The 18,489-nt window shown below is 44.5% G+C and overlaps 1 protein-coding gene and 1 long non-coding RNA gene across 3 annotated transcripts in view; one reads left to right on the top strand and one right to left on the bottom strand.

Moving 5' to 3' along the window:
- Positions 1–290, bottom strand: part of LOC125940695 (uncharacterized) — a 114,085-nt gene extending 113,795 nt beyond the window's left edge. For both annotated transcript variants that reach the window (XR_007463900.1, XR_007463901.1), the window contains exon 1: positions 201–290. This is a non-coding gene — a long non-coding RNA (uncharacterized LOC125940695). The remainder of the gene's footprint in view (positions 1–200) is intronic.
- LOC125940694 (zinc finger protein 501-like) overlaps positions 1–18,489 on the top strand; it is a 170,796-nt gene that overhangs the window by 146,018 nt on the left and 6,289 nt on the right. The window lies entirely within an intron of this gene.

The following is an 18,489-nucleotide window of genomic DNA, read 5'->3' as shown; positions in this document are numbered from 1 at the left end:
CGTCCATTTCAGTGCGATTTCTGCCCTGAGAGCTTCTTGCGAAAGTTCAGACTAATGGAACACCTACGCATCCACACAGGCAGCTGTCCCTTTCAGTGCCATTTTTGCCATAAGACTTTTACACGTAACACCTGGCTCAAGATACACCTACGCAGCCACACGGGTGAGCGACCATTTCAATGCCATTTGTGCCCTCAGACCTTTACAAGACAAACCTACCTCAAGGAACACCTACGCATCCACACGGGTGAGCGACCATTCCGCTGCACGATCTGCTCCATTTCCTTTGTGCAGGGTGCTCACTTGAACACTCATATGAAGACAAAGCACCAAGACACCACTTAGTAGGTTACTTGCCATGTTGGTGTACTTTATGTATTAACAGCAGTCTGAATTTTCAAATCTAAATATGTGAGCATTGGGATGAATGGCTTTCTGTTGCAGCAGGATGCACAAGTGTTGCGATATGTTCTTATATGCTGAGTTGCCAAGAGACCTTGCAGCATGTTCCAGCATAATCGAACAAGTTGTAGGGACATATGTTGTAGTGACGTTGCTTGCATTATAACAACTGTGTTCATGTGGTATCCCTTCATATGAAGGCACAATAAATAGGCAGCGATCATCTGTCAACTGTGTCAACAGCTGTGTTTGCAATAAAACAGTGATGATAAATTTTGAATGTAGGCCTCTGATTGGGACTTACTGGTGACCCCGAAATGTACTGCCACCTAAACGAACAACATTATGAGGTAAATGGCCCCTCGCCATGTTTGGGCATTGTCAACAGACCAGTGCGGTGCGTAAGCCACACAATGACAATTGTGTCAGCAAAATAAGAAAACATTCCTTAGTGCAAATACAGGTCAAGTTTCATACGAAGCTTGAGATAGCCCTGCTTGCTGCCGGAGTATTGAGGTACATGCATTAAAGCCTCTACGTAATCATGCACTGTCTGCGACATCAGCAGTTAAGGTATGTGACTTTTCTAAAGTATAAAGTGCAGAACGCACAACACCACCCGTGGAACTGTGCCGGGCTGTGTAATATAGTGGAAGAATGAAAGGCACATGGAGTGCATGATGTGCACCGTATTCACTTGCATAATGAACATTCTTTTTTTCCCCAGAAAACTTGGGGGCTGCGTTCAATGTGCTTGACAAAATTTTGAGCAATCTCTTTTCCGCACCCACCTCTGAAAAGTAGGAAATACGCGGTACAATTCGGGCTCCGATGCGACCTCCAATACGGCATCCGACGTGCCGGATCAGCAGTCAGATCAGATGCGTTTCGCCGTGCCATAGTGGAATGGCACGCCTAGCATGCAACAATTTAGTAGGAGACGCACTGTATGATTCGGCATCCACTATGCTGTCCGATGTGCCAGAACGGGAGCCAGATTAAAGGGGTTCTGCCGCAGTGTAGCCCTGGATCGGACTCCACCCGCGGCTGTGTATGGCATGGCTGAGCACAGTTGTGCAGTCTTTATCTTAAAGGTAATCTGATGCGGTGGGTGCAAAGTCTAAGCTCAGTGTTCTCGCAACTTATACTCCATCTCACAAGCTGTTGACAGCACTGTGGAAGGTAGGGGCACCCTAAGCCAATCATGATGCAGCGCACTACATTATTGTGTTCCTACACGCTTGTCGCCCACATGAATTTGACAGGTGGCACCATCTGTGTCGAAAAAGGTGTTCTATGGGGAACCAGCGCTGGCCAGGAGGCGCTACGGCAGTTTGGGTGTGCCGCTGAAATATGCCGACACCATCCGATAGGGAGGCCACGAAAATGGTACCACATTTTGGATGATAACAGGCTGTATCAACGTTTACTTTAGCTCTATGCATCCAGCAAAGCTCTGGCCATACGGCCATACCGATGCGCGCTGGAGAAGCGCATGTGCTCATGCGTTACAGCACGCCGGTTCCCAGTCAGGCCAAAATCTGGACACATGTACCTCAAGAGGAGTGGTGAAATTGATGACGCGAAATCGCAGCATGTGCAGCTGAAAACTGTTTCCACCGCTCGCTAGGCTGTGTGTTACGGTGCTGCTGCTGGCATGCAAAGTTTCAGCACTGGTGGCTCATTGTACTTAGCTTTTTTATTTTTGTAGCAGGTAGTGCTTGGTGTCTTTTATATCTTTTTTGTTTGATTTTGGGCAGGCAAACGTCCATTACAACGGGACTGGCCCGACTATTTCTTTTTATTGCCACCTGTTCGTAACAGCTCTTGTCACGTCAGAGTTTTTTTCAGTGTTTCTGCCATGTGTATATACAAGTATTTACTTCAGTGTGGCCACAGCCCAAGGAAGCTGTGTCCAATACCGGCGGGGGAAGCTATGTGTCAATGAGGCAAAATCAATCAATCCAAAAGTTTATTTTACAACATAACAATTGAGGTTTTCTGGTTCTGATTTTCACTACTCTCGCTGCGACAGTACTAAATTATACCGGCACACATGTAATGAATCCCATTAGCCCCTTAGAGGGGTTCACATCTCATCGTCCTCATCACAACTCGACTGAGCACTGCTCATTGTTTCGTCCTCCAGGTTGATTACAACAGTTGGACCGTGGTCAACAACATTGTCGATGATGTGGTCCAGTTTTCTCATCACAGGTTCCTCATAGAGAATGTGCTCCACTAGCTCATCCACTTCTCAGCAGTCACTTGCATGATGCCTTTCCAAACCAGAGGCTCCACATCTTTTGCACTTGCCACGAAGCCCTTGACGTCACCCCAAACAAGCTCTGTAGGATTGTAGTGTGGTAGTGTGGTAGGCACACAACGACGTGGCCAGCAGCTTCAGCAATGTAGTCCACACAGTATCCGGCCCCGTCTATGTTCATGTTGTTGACAAGCTTCATGAGCTCCACCTTCACCATGTCACTGCTCCATGCAACACTTTTTCTGAACAGCCAAGCCTGTATGTCCTTTGTGAGGCTGCTCATGTGCAGCACTTTAACCTGCTTCACAGAATGATATGGCACGTTATCCATCACTATAACAATGCTTGGTGGTAGTTATGGAAGCAGCCTCTGGGAGAACCACTTTTCGTAGCGGTCCCCGTTCATTTCCTCGTGGTAGTCGCCTGAGCTTCTCTTAGCTCGGAAGACTTCCGTTGAGCCTTCGACGAAACCACGTTCGCTGACGGAGTGTGTCAGAATAAGTCTGCCACCTTTGCCACTGGGGTTTAGAAGACCAGTCGACAGTCAGGATCGACGTGCTTCGTGGGCAGACTGGATTGTGCCATCAATCCACACCCGACTATGCGTGTGGCCGGCGTTGACCCACGTTTCGCCAGTGAAGAAAATTGGCCTACCCTGGCGTCGCATCTCCGCTATCTGGCACAGGTACCGACGGCGACACTGCTCAGTGTGTGTCGCTTCGATCAGCAGTGCATTTCAAGAGCGTTTCTTGTACTGGAAGCCAAGCTTCTTCAACATCCTCTGTATCGTCGCTGTGGACACGGTCGGTAGCATGTTGTCCTCCTTGAAACGCTGCGTCACCTTGGCGATAGTTGGAATTTCTCCTCTCTGGAAAAAGCTGTGCACCACCCTTCGCCAACACGTTCGGGTTAAAATCTCCCAGCTTCTTCGCCTGCTCACGGCCTTTTCCACAAGAACGCTTCTTTGGTGACAGCACTCTGCCAGCCTTCTCCATCTGCATTGTCCCCCGGTAGAGCATTCGCTCGCTCACCTCGGTGAGTTTTGCGATCCTCGTGATGAGTGAATTCACGCTTGAACTGTCCCCGCACTGGACGCGAAGCCCTTTAAAAATGTTTAAAGCTAACTGCTTCACCAGCTTGGGAAACCGCGCACATTCGATGAACGGCACACGAGCAAGACAGCTTGTGGTGACACAACCGACTGGGAGGCGACACCATGTTGCTGAAAGGCGGTGCATCACCACCTCGCAACAGGCCTCCGCAGAGCTGTGTCCGTGCGGGCTTTGTTAATTTCACGACTGATTGAAACACTCTGTGTACATTAAAAATATCAGTCCTAACTACGTTTTAAATTTCTCTGTTTATAGTTCGAAAAATAGTCCTAGATTGCTAAAATATTTGAGGAACCATTTGCTGTGCTCCTACAGCCCTGATTGGATGAGAGAGCTCTACTTTTGACAGTGTTGTCAACAGCTTGCGAGATGGAGTATAGCTCGCATTGAAGCAATTAGAGGTAGCACAATGGGCAATTTGCTCGCTGCTGCTGCCGCTCTTCCCCACACCAGCGTTCTGACAGCGAGTCTCCGCAGTCATTGAGTGAGATGTGTTCATGTTTGTGCGCATGTGTAACATGCTTGTTAATTTAGTTAGTAAACAAATGTTTACAAATTTATACAGCTGATAGAACTACTGTCCTTTCATCATATAGCTGTCTAATAATTTGCTGTCGCAATCAGTGCTTTGCCTTTTGGGCGAAACTGCAGCATTTTATTTTTAGAGACAATATGACGAAGGCATGCGGTGTGGGGAGCGCGGCACAAAAGCAGGTACCCCGAGTATATAGTATTCTATGCCTTTTCTGTGCACACACCCAAAAATTTTATTGTTATAGCCGATAACGTGGCATGGAAGCATAGGAGTAAACAATCTGTTTTACCATAGAACACATTGTTGACCGTGCATTGTCTGCTCATTATTATATCCGATACATTGTTAAAACCACTATTATTATAAGTGGGTTTGACAGTACTTCGTCCAAAATTACCTGCTGTCAGCAGCGGCTGCATTTCGATGCCAAACAAATGCAAAAACACCTGTGCACCATGCATTGAGTGCACGTTAACAAGCCTCAGATGGTCAAAATTAACTTGGAGTTCCCCTTTACGGCATACCTTATAATGATATTGTGGTTTTGGCACGTAAAACCCCACAATTATTATTATTATTATTCACCCGGATTTTGTGCGTTGACAAAGGTAGGTGGTTGTCCATGTCTCCTCTGTCAGCTATACGAGGTTTGGTGGTTATATTTCGTTAAACTAAGAATCATGTTGTGAGTGACAAACCATAATTTTTTATCTTTGTAGATTATATATAGAAAGTTACTTATTCAGGCATTCCAGAATGTCACACTGCTGATATCCACAATGTTTTCCAGGGTTATGACCCGCATGTTTGTGGAGGCTAGGCCATAAAGGGGTATACAATAATGGAACAAGACACCAGCTTCAATATAATAACGAAAATAGGGGAAAGGTCAAATGTGCACAGCAGCGGAAATTTTGTGCTTCTGGCATAAATAAAACATTGTAAATAATTACTGAACCTTCATTTTTTTTGCAATGCTTGATATGGGGAACGCACTTCTTCAATCAGGTGCTCTCAATGAACTATACAAATCACTGTGTGTATATTCGAATAAACTATGGGGAAGGTGTTACGTAATGTGTGCACAAAATTTAAAGTTTGTGGCAAAATTACGGCTTTTGCAATAAATTAGGAATGCAAGTGCACCAGAGCTTTATGAGTATGTTCAATTACGAGCAGCGCAATATCTGGCCAGCTGTCCTGATGTAACAACAAATGCCAGCAAAACGAATTTCAGCCAACTTGGAGGGAAATATATTGCAAATTTCTGTCCTAAGTTAACCGCGTGTGTATGGACTAACGAGTTTGTGGAGTATTCTTTTCACAAGTTTCTCAAATTGTCAGGCTACCGTTTTCAACTACATTGTCCTGTGTTCCATAAGAACTCTGTGTTAGAAAAAATTACATTTTTTAAAATGTGGGGCACGTTCAATGCGACTTTTACCGAAACCCCCCCTCCCACCACGCGTCCAGCCCCACCAGTCAAATGTGTACCTTCAGTGCTCTGTTCACATTGTCATTGCAATTCAGGAGGTGGCTTGAGGTCGAATTTTCCTGGTTAACAAAAACACTCTATCACTGTCTTGTATTTATTCATTCACTTTTAGAGTACTTGAGTAAAACACTGAAGAAATAAACATTGTCATCATCCTTGGTGACATTATTAGTATAATTATTTGGCATTTTATTTGCTGTTGGATTCCTCTGGCTAAAGCAAGAAAATTGCATATTATGCAAAGTGCTTATTCCCCCCCCCCCCCCAAAAAAAAAAAAAAAAAAATTCACCCCCCCCCCCCTGGCAGACGTCCTGGGGGCACTACTGAGAAGATTAGGACATATTAGGACTCTTTGTGGTACCTATATTAGAATATTTCTCCTTTTTTAGCTATCTTGAGTGCGACTTCATTGCTACTTATTGTTTGTTGTCATACAGAAGGTTTGGGAGTTCAGCAAAATGACAACTAGTGCCTCCCTGTGCTGCTTAGGAGGGGGGGCAGCACATGCAAGAATGAAGTGTTTCACCTCTCTGCGCTGCATTTTGTAATACAGTACGTGGAACCCAGATTACAGCACTTTGAGGTGACCACGCTAAACTGTCGTATAATCCGGACGTGTTACAATCGAAAAACTAAAAATATCGGCACTGCAGCGATTTAATGTCCTCCTCTTTGAAACGGCGCGGTGACAAATAGGCACCTAGCCTGCTTAATTTAATCACGTATGCTATACATGTCTTTTATCTAGCATTTTTGTATACATTTCATTAATGTTTTTTTTTTTGTTTTTTCTAAATGTTTACCGTGTACCTCTTCTAACTAATTAGCCGCATCGTGTGGAAAAATGGCACGCGCTCTTCTCTTTTAATTCATGTAGGCATTCTTCGGCTAAGCTTCCCGCCGAAATCTGCCTGTCTGTACCTATATATGTGACCGTTGCGCTCCATAGGTATGCACGGGGTATATGTGGGCCGATCCCGGTGGTAGTGCAACACCGGGCCGACCCTCGCGGCGAAGGTGATCGAGACGGGCCGATCCCGGTGATCCTTGCTTACCCGCGGCTTAGCTAAAGCAGGCTTAAACCTATGCAAATTTTCTAGGCAAGGATGCTGAAACTTATACTAAAAGGGAGGTAGCAAACAATATGGGACGCACCAGGAAAAGATCGATCATTGAGGATAGAGCGCGTAAGGGCACACCGCAACGAGAAAGCTACGATCAATGTTTCATATGGGCAGCTCTGCGTAAGGTCGATTCGCAGAATTTATGAGGGGTTTCCTTTACTTTTTTTTCGCTTCCAACTGGCCTTTTTCTCATGTTTTTCTAGGCTGTGCTTTAGCGGGCTGCACGCAGAAAGAGCCGGAAACGCATGGCGCAGGCTCTCAACCACCGTGCCCTCAACAAAGCGCAATCTCGGAGGCTTCTGGCACTTGGCAAGTTGTGCATAAAAGCAAAGCCTTTGAGCTTGCTTTGAGCATGGAAGAAGGAAAAAAACTCCATAGCTTTGAGCAAAGCCTTCCACGGTGATGTATGTCATCGTTGTGCATGCAACGAAGTAGTCACGTCCAGACGAAAGCCAGTCGCCAGCGCTTCGCGCGCATTTTCTAGCTGTTTCCGTGGCCGAGAGTCTCCGTTGCTGTATTTGTTCTCCGCAGTCATGCATTTGTGCTCTCAACAAAGCGCAATCTCGGAGGCTTCTGGCACTTGGCAAGTTGTGCATAAAAGCAAAGCCTTTGAGATTAGGTGATGTCAACGTTGAGCATGCAACGAAGTCAAGTCACGTCCAGACGAAAGCCAGTCGCCAGCGCTTCGCGCGCATTTGCTGTTTTCGGTGGACGAGTCTCTCCGATGTCGTATTTGTTCTTCGCAGTCATGCATTCTGGATCCGAAAACGGAGGTGAGGGCATTTTTATTTGTTTTTAAAGTAAGAGCCTTTATGGGAGTCTGTTGCGGTATTCTAGCGACTGGCGCATAGTTAGCGGTGAGTGTGCACCATCGTGTCGGCGAGCGATGACCGATGTTTTCGCCGCTTGAGAAACCGAAGAGTAGATAAAGTTTTTTTATGACCTTTAATCCATCGCAAACTGGAACTGATGGCGAGCACAACAATGTGCACCACCGATCTTGATCTGGAGAGAGCACTCAGCGCAATGAACCCATTGTTCATTGATGTTGCATCGCAAACCTACCAACGTGAGCGGCCTAGCGTCGAGCACGACTCCGTGTTCTGCAGCAGCAGTTCGGATTCTGATTACCTACAGGAGCGAATGAAGCAAAGTAATGTGCAGCTAGAAGAGCAACCTGAGATAGACGATGTCGCGCCGTTCAGCGACCAATTACAAGCGTGGGCAATTCTGTATGGCTGTTCTCACAGCTCAGTTACTGCCCTTTTGAGAATCTTGCATGGCCATGAGTGTCTTTTATCTTCCACGGTCGGCAAGAACACTGCTAGAAATGCCAATGAAGCTTAAGGGCAGTACTGCCACTTTGGTATTGTGCAACCGCTTTGTGAGCAGCTAGAAGTAGCAAAGAATGTATGTGCGAACACCCCTCCCTTCGAACCGTGCGTGATCTAGGGAGCTGTGCAGAGCAGTGGCGAGAAGCCGCAGTGACCAGGATTAGTTCATGAATTAGCAGGTCAATTAATTGCCTTTTGTCTACCATCGTCCACAGTGTTTTCATCCTAACCTAACCTAACCTAACCGAACTAAACCTGGCCACGGCGGCCGCATTTCAATAAGGGAAGGGGGGGCTAAGTACGAATATATTACCAGCTAATACAGTACCCGTGTACTTAGATTTAGGTGCACGTTAAAGAGCCCCAGATGGTCGAAATTATTCTGGAGTCCGCCACTATGACGTGCCTCATAATCAGATCGTGGTTTTGGCATGTAATACCCCATATTATAACTTATTGTTTAAAGTAAGCCTGACGACTGCATGAATATTGACTGGCCAGCCAGTGTCCTCACAAGTTTTCTTTGTGAATTTCAGGCAATAAACAGGTCATCTGCAGACAGTAATCTTGAGAGTCTAGCACCTGGGCAGCCAACTAGACGTAATAGAAGGGAAGCTTTGTGACTGTCTATTGCAGCTTGAAGCAGATTTGTTAGAAAATCCATTCTGTGACATCAATGAGTTTGAACTGTTAGGTCAAGAGCTCTCAGAAAATGCTGCAATGAAGTCAAAGTTGATAAGCATTTTTCGTGGAGTACTGATAGATTTTGGTCTCTAAAAACAAGTTATACACGAATTAGAAAAGCGTGAAGTTGACCAACATATGTCACGGTAAACATTTCCAGCTTTCTGTGTATCAAATAAACAAGTCTCCTTGCTTATAGTATACGAAGCAGGTTTTATGTGCACAGCAGTTCATGGTTCCAGGTAGAAAAGAAAGTGTTTGCCATCACTGAGTCAGTGAAATATACCTAGCTTTTTGCACTTAAAGAACAAAACTAATGCATAATGAATATATCTTAAGCGACTAATTTCATGAGAAGTGTATATTTATATTCCTCAGACTCAAAAATATTCTAGCAACGCAATACCTTTCAAAGTCAGTACTTATGTCAATCAGTCTCTTGCAAACCTGAAAATGGCTTCTTCCTTGGACAGATGGTGCGGGCAATTACACCTATCAGCACCACCATGTACTTGGATAATGAGCCAATTTCTAGTTTGTTCAGATTAAAGCATCTCGTGTTTGTTTTCATCATGGGTTGCCACTTAATCTAGTGGCATTTAGAATGTATCTCACATTCATAATTTTTGTTGTTGATGGTGCAGCAGTACACATTGTACAAGGTATCAATCTTCTGAAAAACTGAACAGAAAGAGTGCACGCCTGACATATGCTGCCACCTGCAGTTAGCTTTCCGCTACGCCAAATATATTAGCCTATAGCTTCCGGTTTAATTATGAGAAGGATGAAAGTTGTCCACAGGAGTGGACAGTGGGTCTGAAGAGGGTATAGCAAGGACATTAAAGGTTTGTTACAGTGCGATTGTAGGGCTCCTTTAGGTGCATAAATGAAATAAAACTGCTTTGACTGTCATTTATAATTGCATTGAATTTTCTTTTCTTTTTTTTTTTTTTTATGTAAGAAATACTAAGCACTGAAATCTGAGGTATAAAACGCGTGTGAAGAGCATAGCACCGTGCTAGAAACTTGTTGCGTGCTGTTTGGTACAAAATGTGGATTATGTTTTGCTGACCCTTGCTCTGCAGCCTGAAATTTGCTTTCAGTCAGTGGGTTGCTTGAAAATTCACGTGCTATAAAACAATTGCTTAGTGTTATCTGAACTGTTGGCATTCCTATTAATGTTATGAAACCTTGTAAATTGCAGATGCGGGAACTTGCTGCCTTAGGAGGGAGAAATGTTAGTTTGTCTACCCGTTGCAATTCTTGAAGCCCTCAGGACCCAGGAAGTGGCTGTTCACTATAGTTGGCTCGGACAAAAAGGAAAAAAAAAAGTTATCGTCGCTGACAATGTGTGACTTGGGGTGCGATCGCGCAAATAGCTCGCTTTCCGCACGTTCGGTTTGGCTGCTACGTCACAAAGTGGGAAAGCTGCGGTACCGCCCCGCTGTCTCTGACGGCCGCTGACGCAATCACAATTCTGACCGATCACGAGAAGGCAAGCGAAGAAACGAGCTGTTTGCACGATTGCACCCTTGATATACAGTAAGTACGCTTGCTTGATTGCGTAATTCAATTTTCAATTGTCTTTCAAGAAGCTTTACCTGGCGGACACTGTATCCTGTTTATCCACCACTGCAGTTATGTCAGTTACCACAAACTTTTATCAGTATCCTGTTTCTACTTTTGGCAAGTCTCTACCCTTCACCCTTCAAGTAAGTGGACTTGGAGCATTAAGCTACACACATAGTATGTAGATTACTCACAGGGGACCCTGATCATGAGAAAGAAATTTACAGAAGAATAAAATTGGGTTGGAGTGCATATGGCAGGCATTGCGAAATCCTGACTAGGAGCTTACCACTGTCGTTGAAAAGAAAAGTGTACAATCATTGCATTCTACCGGTGCTAACATATGGGGCAGAAACTTGGAGGTTAACAAAGAAGCTTGAGAACAAGTTAAGGACCGCACAAAGAGCGATGGAACGAAAAATCTTAAGAGTAACGTTAAGAGACGGGAAGAGAGCGGTGTGGATCAGAGAACAAACGGGGGTAGACGATATTCTAGTTGACATTAAGCGGAAGAAATGGAGCTGGGCAGGCCATGTAATGCGTAGGATGGATAACCGGTGGACCATTAGGGTTACAGAATGGATACCAAGAGAAGGGAAGCGCAGTCGAAGTCGGCAGAAAACTAGGTGGGGTGATGAAGATGGGAAATTTGCGGGCGCAAGCTGGAATCAGATAGCGCAAGACAGGAGTAATTCGAGATCACAGGGAGAGGCCTCCGTCCTGCAGTGGACATAAATATATGATGATGATGATAGTATGTAGCTTTCAGCAGGCTACGGTGGTGCGCCTGAAGATATGATATTTTTCAAAGCCTTGCACCTTTAAGGAGTACTTTGCTATTGACTAATAATCATTTTTTAATCTTGTCTCGACAAGATCTCTGTGTGGACGTTGCCCGACTTCCAAAGAATAAGCTCACATTGAAGAGAGCGCATGTGCGATTGAACTACCTTTTGTGAAGCATCACAAAGGTGCATCATGTGTCATATAAATTAAACAAGTGGTACCTGTTGACTGATACAATAATCAGGAGGGCTACATTGGCTGCACACAACACCTCCAAAGGCATGTGTGGTTTCTAGCCGCATGTCTGAAACTCATGAGTTGTGAAGTTTGAATCTTTCTCCACTCTTAAGGGGGTTGATACTATTTGCGCTTGCTATTAAAATAGTTCATCACTGGCTTGCCCATAAACATTTGCCTCCTATCGTGGCCAAATAAGTAACATAACTGAATTAAATGTATATGCTGGAATGTTTTTTATTTGACAGTTAATATACAGCATTAGGTTAATTTTGTAAAGTACACTGCAACGCATTCTTTTTTGTTAGACTTTCAGTAATGACCCTGCTCTCCGTTATGTCATGACTGAATGTCAAGATAACTACAGAGCTTGTTCTTATAGTTGCAGAAAGTGTGAAGTGCACATTTCAAGCTGTAAAAAGAAGCGAAGTTCAGGATGTTGTCAAAACGTGGCTCAGACACGCTGAGGAGAAGCTTAGAAAAAATAACGAACAGTCTGAGATAGTCATTGGTGAGTATTTCTTCTGATAGGTGCTAATAATTTTTAAATTTAGGTTTCCACCTAATAATATTTAATTATTAAATATACTTCAAAGGTTTTGCTGCAGCTGATCTGTGTCACCTCTACTCTTTGGGAGCCGGAGAGTTACGTACATGCGCTACTCTCGATGGAGGAGAGACACAACTGGCAGCACAGCAAACAAGGATTTAATATGTACCAGAGCGGTAAAAGCGCGAGGCACACAAAACTAAAACCATAATTCAACAAAAATCTCCACTCGAACTTAAACACCAAACTCAGATTAAATACAACTACTGAAAAAGAACTATCTCAGTTCCGGAGCCTAGCTCAGTCTTAGAAGTCTCCAAGTCAGTCCTAGCCTTGACTCGCCAAAGTCTGGCCACCCTAAATTCGGCCTAATTGCGTCGCAATCATGGAGGAAGGAAGTGCGGGCTCTTACAGACCGTCGGTTTGGAGTTCTTGTTGTTGAGTCCCCGACGTACTCATCCGACTCATGACAATCTGATAAGTGCTTGAAAATGCAATGAGAAACATGGTTATATTTGGGCAGTTTAACATTATTTAGTGGAATAACCCTACAGGTTTTATATGCTGGTACTCTTCAGTTTGCATGGAGTGGCCACTTACCATATTTATTTGAATAAAAAGCGAGGTTTTTTTCTGAAATCCTTAGCCTTGAAGTCACCACCATATATGCGAGGGTGATAGATTGAGTTAGAAGAGCTATGAATTGGGCTAGTTGGTGTGCATTCATTTTTTCTTGCGCTAAGTATAGTAAGACGCCACAGTGATGAAACGGACACTGGAAATGAAGCGGACACGAAGTGAAAAAAAAAAAAATTGCGCTCCCGTGTGTCACTTCGTGTCCGCTTCATTTCCAGTGTCCGTTTCATCCCTGTGGCGTCTTACTATACTTAGCGCAAGAAAAAATGAGATTGAGTTACTTTTTCAATATGGCGGCAGCAGCGCCACATCTCTGGGGATCCTGATTTTTGACAGCGAGAGTTGTAGCAACCAATAAACTTTGGCAAGTTAGTCAGTACGGTATTCTGTGTGTATATTCCACACTGATTATTCAAAAATAAAATTTAACAATAAAGAGAAAGTGAGGGTAATACGTGAATTTTGCCTCAAAATGTGGCTTCGTGGCAGTGTGTGTCGCCACGCTGCTGCTAAACCACACCATGAGGCGAAATTTGCAAATAATCCGAACCAGTCATTCTGTTTATTCGGGGGCTTCCACCGCTGACACCACGGCAGTCAGCGGTGGAAGTAAGAGGAGTAAGATTAGGGAGTAAGGTTAGGCACCGTGCTATTCAATATTTCTAGCGAGTCCCGCCGGGTCTCGATAAATCGTGAGCTACTCTATGCAGTAAAATCTCATTATAAGAGACACTGTTACAAGAGACACTCGGTTATCAGAGACATTTGAAAATGGTTTCGTTGGTTTTCCTATGTCCACCATGTTAACATCGCATACAAGAGACATGGTTACAAGAGGCGCTCAGTTACTAAGGACAACTTTCTTAGATCCCTAGAGTAAATTCCTTACTATTTATAAGAGACACAACCCAGACATGCTCACGCGATGTGGCCAACGTCGTACCAACCGGTACGTGCTGCAATTTTCATTCCCTTGGCTCGATTTTGTTCCATTCCGCAGCCAGCTGTCATTCCTCGCATGGTTGCGACTACAAATTGCACTGAATTTTGTGTCATTATGCTTTTATAATCGCTGTCGTGCTCCCATGCCGACTCTGCGACAGAGTACCTTTGAGTTGGATTTACGCCACAGCGTATGTAGTGCTGGTAGTTTTTTTATGCCAGTAGTCGGACTCCAGAGCCATTGCCATGTTTCCATGAGACAGCTCTGTTTGCATCAAAGATGTGTTCAAACTCACCTTGAGGCTGAATAAAGTGGTCTAGTCCGACTCGTCAGTGTTTTTAGAATTTTTAGTTACAAGAGACATGTTTCCCAGGTTCCTTGAGTGTCTCTTGTAACGAGGCTTTGCTGTATCACCTTATATTAGTGTCAGTTACTCTATATCATCAGCTACTCTCGCTTCATACAGTGTAGACCGCTTATAACGTAAGTCGCCGGAGTCGTGAATATCTGCACTATAAGCGATACCGCATTATAACCAAAATACCGATTTTCAAGCCCTGCACGTATGCAAAACATGTAGACACGCTTTGTACTATCGTGCGCACATCGCGATTACGTTTTCACCAGTAAGCTGGTGAAAACATAATCGCGATGTAGCCGGTGCTCTTCAAGTTTGACAACTTTGCACCGAGTCAAAACGAAACAACTGTTTCGCTGCAACCGCTGCGGAAAAAACCGTGACTGCTATCGACGCGATTATGAACGGCGACTATGCGGTGCTGAAGGCACGCGCCCGACGCACGCACCAAGTCTGGATGAATTAACTGCCATTCGCTGCAACAACTGCAGTCGAAACCGCGGTCGCTATCTATGCGATCATCGATGGCGACTACGCAATTCTTTAGGCATGCGGCCGACAGCGCGTACCGAGTAAAAACGAAACTACTGTTTGCCGCACCCGCTGCGGAGAAAACCGCGGCCGCTATCGACGCAATCGTGGATGACGACTACGCAGTTACGAAAGCCCGCGGCGAACGCGGTGTTATGCGCAGCGGTAAATGCAAGAATACAGGCTTTAAAGACACAAATAGGCTCGAAGCGTTCCGGCGTTGCTGTCATTCACGTACGATTTCAACTGATGGCTGTGGCGATGCGGACTCTGCCACTTCGTTTCGGTTGGACGTTAGTGCCATTCTTGCTCTTTTGCGTCACACATTGCGGCGCTCACCGAGCTCCGAAAGTAGTCCGAATTAACCGATGTGCGGCCAAATAAGTCCGAATTAACGAGAGTTTACAGTGAATAATGCATACACCGGCCGGGAGCACGCACCTTGTTGAGAAGTGTGCTCGCTGCCGCCCTTGTTGGTGAGATTTTCCCGCAGAAGCCGCATTATAACCGGTATTTCGTCTCACGCGGCTGCGCTATAAGCGGTATGCGCATATATGGAGTTCTATGTGAGGGTAAATGGGAGTCGGAAAAGGCCGAGTGGTAGCCAGTTCTGCACTATAAACGGTTACGTTATAAGTGGTCTACACTGTATGCTAGTTTTTTTTTCTTGGGTCCCCCAACTACACCCGCCTTGTGATCAAATAAGTATGGTATACGCTTAGAACTACAGAAAGTTGAGTTAGTTCGTAGGGATTTATTGTGAAAGCAGGTTATTTATGTTGCCTGCTTCTCTTGTGTCTGTGTCTGCACGACTCACCTTCTTTCACGATAGTCTATGCCTTCACTTGTTCCTCGTTGAGTTCATTTCGAAATCTCCCTTTTAATTGACGAGTACACTTTGAATTGCTAAGTGACTGGCATGTCTTTTCACTCAAGTTTCCCTCGTTTCTCTTGTAAAGTAAGTCGGAGACCCTGAATCTGTGATGCATTGTGCATCTTTTCTAGAGCTGCTGGAGTGACAAGGCAGGCCTCACTGAAGTTCAGCATGTGCCAACCACAGTGCGGAGGACTTTTTTGCCACCACAACTTTTCATTTTAAGGATAATTTTCTCATTGGAATACTCATTTTTGCTTTTCTGTTTTTAATATTCGAGGATTGTATTTTAATGGCTCATTTTCTAGTCATTTTTAGTCAATTACGTTTTATTACCCATTGCTGTAGAGAAACATGTAACATGATCGTAACAAGAATTAAAGTAACATGATCTGGTACAGACTGTGGTATCGACGATTCCGAAAACTGGGAACACCATGATCATGAATGCTGGAGCCAATGGCCATGCTGATCAATGAAAAAAGGGTTAGGGACCATTCTCCACCATAATTAACTGCTTCAGAAAGGCGGGCTTTGTGCACTGTGGCGAAACCTCCCAAGATTTTGAAACCAACATGGTGGAAGCCGCTGACAGCTCTGGGAGGATGTCATTACTAAAGATCAAACAGTTGGTGCTTTAGTGAAAGAGTTGCTCGGTGTAGATAGTGCCACCTTGTTCTGCAAAAAGATCTCCAACAAGGCTGTCATTGTCGCGACAGATGGCTGGGGTTGTGCGACCGAAGCGATGACAGCAGCAGCAGCGACAATGAGATTGACAATAGCCCGTCTTTAACCCTGACCCCAATGTTCACGCAAAGTGCACTGTCGTCGATCGAGTCTCTCATTGGCTAAAGATCGCCGTTGGTATTCTCGCTCCATTCGATGCACAGTATGGTTGTAAATCTCAAACTGCCACAAAAGCAATTGCAGATTTTAGACTATTTTACAGCACGTAATGCTTAACACGTGTAAGTATCAAATTTGAGTTCAGAGCTAAAACGTACGTTCAGCACCTTTTTATTATGGCAGTCCAGATATAGCTATCATCTTTTATAAAAAATTTTTTTTCATTCGGTTTGATATCGATGTTAGTGGACTGCACTGTATGCACTCAGCCGTGCGGAGAGCCATCCGCAGACAGGACAAGGCTAGATAGAGGAGGAGACCCACCTGCCCTCGTCACATGCACTTGTTGAAGGGACCGTGCCCTCACCCTCCCACCCCTTGCGCTGGAGGAACTGTTGCTGGGAGTGAAACATGGCTTACAATATGTGTTGCCAGCTCTAAAAGTTGGTTCTGGCCCATTTACCAAACGAAAGCATGTCCTTCGAAATTTGCTACCTTTATTCTAACCCGCTGGGCAGCTTGTGCCCTCCGCAAGTTCTTTACTAACACGACAGACGGCGCAGCGCTGTTTACTGAATACCACACTCCTTTGCAGCTTCGCGAAACCCGATCATCCCGTTTGCACGTCTGCGTTTTTGCTTCTCGAACTCCACTCGAACTGACATATGCGTGCAAATGGGGACTTCTGCCTTTGGCCGACCTTTTTGTAGAATTTCATAAATTTTCTAGCCATGCAAGCTCCAAGTAGCTGGTTGAAAAGTTAGAAAGCTTGGGTAAATCAAAGACGTGGTACAAAATTACTTTGCATGGTGAAAAAAAAAAGTTTGGCTTTCAATAGAACTGAGATCGGGAAACAAAAATAATTCGTCAGATCACGGCAATCAATAAATCTTGGTTCGTTATATTGAGGTTTGTCTTCATTCATTCAAACGCTCAAGTACTATGAGTGGCAATTCACAGGGTGAAATGGAGACATTCTAATTATTCTGCTGCAGAAAAACCGCCGGTTGTTGTTCAGGCACACATCTTCCTGGGCAAACACGTGAAGCCGCTCACTTATGCGCAATAGTTTTCAGTCAGTAAATAAGGTTTCTCCCTGGACAGCCTGGAAATCATCATCATCATCAGCCTATATTTTATGTACCACTGCAGGACGAAGGCCTCTCCCTGCGATCTCCAATTATCTCTGCCTTGCGCTAGATGATTCCAACTTGCGCCTGTAAATTTTATTTCTAACTTCATCACCCCATCTGGTTTTGTGCCGACCTCAACTGCGCTTCCCTTCTCTTGGTATCCATTCTGTAACCCTAATGGTCCACCGGTTATCCATCCTACGCATTACATGGCCTGCCCAGCTCCATTTCTTCCGCTTAATGTCAACTAGAATATCGGCTATGCCCGTTTGTTCTCTGACCCACACCGCTCTCTTCCTATCTCTTAACGTTACTCCTAAGATTTTTTGTTCCATCGCTCTTTGTGCGGTCCTTAACTTGTTCTCGAGCTTCTTTGTTAACCTCCAAGTTTCTGCCCCATATGTTAGCACCGGTAGAATGCAATGATTGTACACTTTTCTTTTCAACGACAGTGGTAAGATCCCAGTCACGATTTGGCAATGCCTGCCATATGCACTCCAACCTGGAAATATACTGTCTCAAGTTCGACAAAGCGGTTTATCATTTTGCAAGTCTTGCTGTGTTTCGCTGCCTTTGAGTTGATGTGCAGTGCTCTAGTATTGCACTTAACTCCTTCAATGAGCACTACACTGTACTACAAGCATCTGGATGCATGCCGTTTCTTTGTTTATTTACTGTTATTCTCATGGTGCACCAGATATGACCAACTTTTCCTTTTTTCTTGTTCAATTGCATCAGTTGAGCTGAAATGCAGTTAAGTGCATCACATGTAATAAATAATACAAATAAGCCTTTGTTGCCAAACAGACTCGATTACACCTTTGTATATTAATTTGTTCAGAAATTTAAAATATTTGGTATTTGATATTAGGGAGGTTGTTTTTCTCCCATGATTAAAAATTTTCGTACTTACAACACAAGTAATTGGAAACAATGTGTAATACAAATGACTGATCTGGTTACTTTTTTTTTTTTTTTTTACTCTTGTCACAGCAAAGCATCATCGCCACCCAACAACTGTCAAGAAGCAAGACTTGCAGCAGAAGCACCTCAGTTGTTCCGATCATTTCGTA

This window comes from Dermacentor silvarum, chromosome 10, assembly GCF_013339745.2.
Source record: "Dermacentor silvarum isolate Dsil-2018 chromosome 10, BIME_Dsil_1.4, whole genome shotgun sequence".
Taxonomy (NCBI): Eukaryota; Metazoa; Arthropoda; class Arachnida; order Ixodida; family Ixodidae; genus Dermacentor; species Dermacentor silvarum.
This window is presented reverse-complemented; position numbering and strand designations above follow the sequence as displayed.